The sequence below is a fragment of the Adiantum capillus-veneris genome, chromosome 28, assembly GCF_014529385.1.
Source record: "Adiantum capillus-veneris isolate H3 chromosome 28, ASM1452938v2, whole genome shotgun sequence".
NCBI classification, from domain to species: domain Eukaryota; kingdom Viridiplantae; phylum Streptophyta; class Polypodiopsida; order Polypodiales; family Pteridaceae; genus Adiantum; species Adiantum capillus-veneris.
The window spans coordinates 77,063,032-77,067,688 of record NC_140958.1 but is presented as its reverse complement, the minus strand read 5'-3'; the positions used below and the strand labels follow the sequence as shown (position 1 = coordinate 77,067,688).

The 4,657-nt window shown below is 46.6% G+C and overlaps 1 pseudogene; it reads right to left on the bottom strand.

The window, feature by feature from the left end:
• Positions 1-380: 380 nt before the first annotated feature.
• On the bottom strand, positions 381-2,114 carry LOC147420714 (AT-hook motif nuclear-localized protein 16 pseudogene; annotated as a pseudogene).
• Positions 2,115-4,657: the final 2,543 nt, after the last annotated feature.

The following is a 4,657-nucleotide window of genomic DNA, read 5'->3' as shown; positions in this document are numbered from 1 at the left end:
TCTTTGGGAAGGGGATTAGAGCACGTGGCTACAAACCACTGTCTCTACTCCAATACCACCAATAGGTAGAAATTGTACCATTTGGTCACATATATAACCTTTCATATATTTATCTATATATCATAAGAACCCTAATTTACTTATTCTACCTCCAAACCCTAAATTTATACAATTCTTAGATCCTTAACAATCTATGTATGTACTAGATCATGATGAAGTCCTTTAACCACTGCTTAGGGAGACCTAGTCACCTTAATGTTTCAAATGAGCCTTGCTCTGTCGTTTAGGCAGAATAACACGTACTCATTTCGATTCCCTAATTGCTATATACGGCCCTCAGTGACAAGATTAAGGGTTCAGAATGAATTAGGGGTGGTAAATGTGATAAAGAAAGGGTTGAAATGCTTGCATATCAAATTGACAGACTACAAGACAATCTTTTGCTAGTAATTAGGTATGTGCAAATCAGAAAGCTAAAACACAAGCATTCTTAAGGGAGCTAGCCATGCTGCTGTAGGCATGAGTCGGAGATTATTCCTACAAAATGAATGTTGAGGACGTCAATAATGGGGAGGTCTGGCAGCAGCTGCTGCCCAGGCATAGGCATCTGCATGAGCTGGTACCTGGTGATTCGAGAGCAGGTTGGGGGGCACGTTGTACAACTGGGCGGCAATGGCGTTTTGGTTGCTGCTGGAGACGTCCGTGAGCTGGCTGCTGTTGTTGCTGGGCTGGCCGCCATGAGGCGGAGCCAGGCCAGCTTGCACTGCTGCCAATTGCTGTGCCTGCACCGCGGCGGCCTGCTGCTCTTCCTGATCATCCAACGGCAAACGGTCGTAAGAGGCGTTCAGAAAGGAAGCGGCCATCACAATCACCGGACCGGAAGCCAACAAGGCGCCCACCACGCTCCCGCCCACTACCTGCCCTTGCCCACCCGCAAGATAGATGGTGAGCGTCGTGGCGCCCGGCGGGGCGGGGGGCGGCAAAAAGGAACCAGAGAGTGAGAGGATCTCGAAGCGGCCGTGCAGAGTCACCGTAGCTCCTGGCGCCGCTGGCTGGCGCAGAGTCACATTGGTGACCGTGCCGCTGCCACTAAGGATACAGACGCCACGCTGCCGCCGCCGAGCGAACGTGGCGACGCTCTCTCCCACATCGCACCCGTTTCCGATCTCTAACACATGGGATCGGAGAGCGTTGGGGCTGTCGCGCGTGATGATGATGGGTGGCTTCGGTTTGTTCTTTGACCCGGGCGGCCGTCCCCTGGGCCTCCGCCCGGCTTCAGCGCCTGTCAGAGCCAGTTCCCCTCCTCCTCCGCCTACGCCACCGGACATCTGGGTATTGTTGTTGTTGTTGTGAGCCCCGCCGCCACTGGTGTTGCCGCTGTTCTCCTCTTCTGACTGCGTCGTACTTTTCATATGCAGGTGGTGGTGATGCTCTCTCAGTGCATTCTGCTGCGTGGATGGAAGCTGTAGAGCGTGCCCTAATAAACCGCTGGCCATTACCGCATCCCTCTATTTCTCGTCCCTGCGCTGATCAGTAGTAGTACTCCACAATTGATTGTTTCCACGCAGGAAGACGGTCTCTGTAGCTGGGCGGCGCAAATTACAACAGGTTACGGCCTCTCTCCCCCCCCAATATGTCGACCGGCCTCTTGACTCTGCTCAGCTAGCTAGGCGCTTAATCACCTGCAGGCTTCCAATTAGCCCTCTCTAAAATTATAATTGTTTGCTTCTAAAGAACTGCTGGGATCTTTGAAGCAGGAGCAGCACTTCACTTGTGATTAAAGATTAAAGCAGATTTAATTTGCAATTTGATAAGAAAGAGCTAGGCTTATGAAATTGAAGGAGGAGACCAGAGTATATTAAGAGAAGCTGATGGGGAGCTGGAAGGTGGATCAGGCCAAGGGGGCCAAAGTATACAATTAGGAAAAGAGAGTTCGGGGATGATCGGAGGCTGATGATCAGATCTAGGCACCAAAGAAATAAAAGAAACAAGACCTCTTGGTGTTGTTTAACGAACAGCTAGCTACAAACAAAGATATATGGGATTTCCTACAAGGCTTCCAGAAAAACAAATAAAAATGGAGATTTTGTGGGTGCCGGAGAAAAATGAAAGGGAAGCTGCAAGTGCAGAAGAGTGAACAATTAGGGCTGGAGGATTGGAGGGCTAGAGAGAGAGAGAGAGAGAGAGCTATGAAGAACAGGAACTGGAAGAAGGGCAAGAAGAGATGGAAGGCTTTACCTAGGTAGAAGAAGAAAGATTTCCTAAGCAAAAGAAAAAGTGAATAGCATTAATTTATACAAAAGAAAATGAGCGTTTGATGATGACGATGCCCGAGAGAGGCTCTAACTACAAGGATTCCCCTCTCTCTAAAAACGAGGGAGAGGGAGAGAGTTCATCAACCTGCTGCACGCAGAGTTGCACCTCTCTCTCTCTCTCTCTCTCTCTCTCTCTCACACACACACATACACAGACAAACACACGCACGCACACACAGGAACTCTCTTTCAACATCTTTCTCCCTCTCTCGACTTACACGCACACACAGGAACTCTCTTTCAACATCTTCCTCCCTCTCTCGACTTACAGGCACATACACACCCTTCTGTTGCGCTCCTCCCCCCCCTCTCTCTCTCTCTCTCTCTCTCTCTAGTCTTACACGCGCGCACACACCACCCGTCTCCCGCCCCCCCTCTCTCTCTCTCTCTCTCTCTCTCTCTCTCATACATACATACGCACGCAGACAAGGAAGGAAGTGGCAGTGATCGAGTTGCTGAGTGGGCCAGAGTGGGGCGGCATTTTGAAAGCCCTAATTGCAAGCTTTTCCACGCCAAGTAAAGCAAAAACGCAATTAAATAAGGTTGTTGTCCAAATGTGAGCAAGTAGAAAAATGGGGGCGTCGCTTTCAGTCACGCTGGGGAAGGCAGATCCAACGGCTGGAGATCGTGGTGAGCCCATCACGTGTGCTGGCCATGCATGTGATGAAAGGCGACTTCTCTCTCATCATCATGCGCGAACTGTAGCAAGCAGCGAGCCACCCACACACTGCAAGTGAGGGCAAGCGGAGTCTAACGCTGAGCGCGCGCGCAAGCTTGCTTTCTCTTTTTACCGCACTAAACGGTAGAAAAGCAAAACGCAAGCTTGCTTTTCCTTTTAACCCACTATAAAGCAATCCAGAAAAAAACAAAAGCGATTGTCTTGAAGTAATAAGTGACTGCTTTTGAGGTGTAAAATCCGCGCGCTGCCACACAGCTCGAGCAGCCCTTGTCTCCACCGCACCAGCCGGCGCTCGCTAACTCCCTGCCCATGCATTCCCCCCGATGCATCACCCACCACTCTTAAAGCCCTATTCTACACCTTTCTTTTTTGGCTTGCTTTCCAAAGGTGATCCTCAGCTTTCAAAGGTTTTTAATAATCCATGGATGGTGGAAACATCGTAGAAAGTTGATTTTTTTTAATCAGGAGAGAGAGAATATAATTACAGGCCAGTTAAGTGATGTATATTTTCCAACAATAGAAAAATTGAGTGAGAGAGAGAGAGATATAATATTGTGATCTCCATCACAGCATGAAATAGTTGTATGTGAAGACCATCATTTCAAAGATCTTGTGTTGGTAATATGGCGGTCGTCTCCAAAGCTTCACAAGAAGATTTAGAAATTTTCTCATGTAGGAAAATGGAGTCTTTTTCGATGTTTATACAATGGCGCATAACATCATGAGCTTCTGCTCGGGAGGCACCACATACCTAGCTAGGTACGATTGGGGGCAAGGGACCACTGGCCCCCCCACCGGGCCGGCGGTCCCCTACCCCCAATCGTACCTAGCTAGGTATGCGGTGTCTCCCTCGCAGAAGCTCATGATGTTGAGGTAACTCACAATGTGAGAATTTCTTGTGCTTAAAACCGCTTAATAATTTACCTCTTTAGCATTCATCGTTTTGCTGCCTCTAGCTTGGGTTAATTGAACCTTTGACATCGTTATCTCCATATATTGTTCATTTTGGAGGTCAAATTATTTGTCTATTATATACTGAGATTCCTTAATCTAGGTAACTTTTGTGATTTTACTCCCATTATTTTGAGCACTACTTCTACACTAGAAATCATTACAGCATTTTTCAACTCACAGTTTTCTTGTTTCAAAATAAACAATGTTCCAAGGTCATCAAAAATATAAATGATTGAAGAACCATCCAAAGGTGTATTAAATTAATAAACACCAAAATATCATTCAAAAATAATTGCCAAAGTACATTGTGTCTTGCCTTTTCTATGGTCGTGTAAGCATTTTACAAACATTCTCACCCCTTCTTGGAGTAAAAATTTATTCTTTAGATTAAGAGCCTTAATATTAACCAAAGCAGACATGAGAACATGAGAAGGCGAAAAATAATGCACTAGCTATAAAGTTTTGCCCATCAAGAAGATGGTTACACCATAAACTTGGCAAACCTTGGATGATTGTACCTCATGATTGTTCGTTTCATATCGAGTCTTAATTTAAGGGAAACTCCTCGTTTTCTACCAATATATATCACATGACTCCACCCACAAACTTGCCTTGAATGAAATTTGCTATCTTATTACCGTCTTTTCACTTAAGCTTAAAGGTAATCATCCTGGGTACAGAGGGATGCCAAATCTTTGACTAATTTATA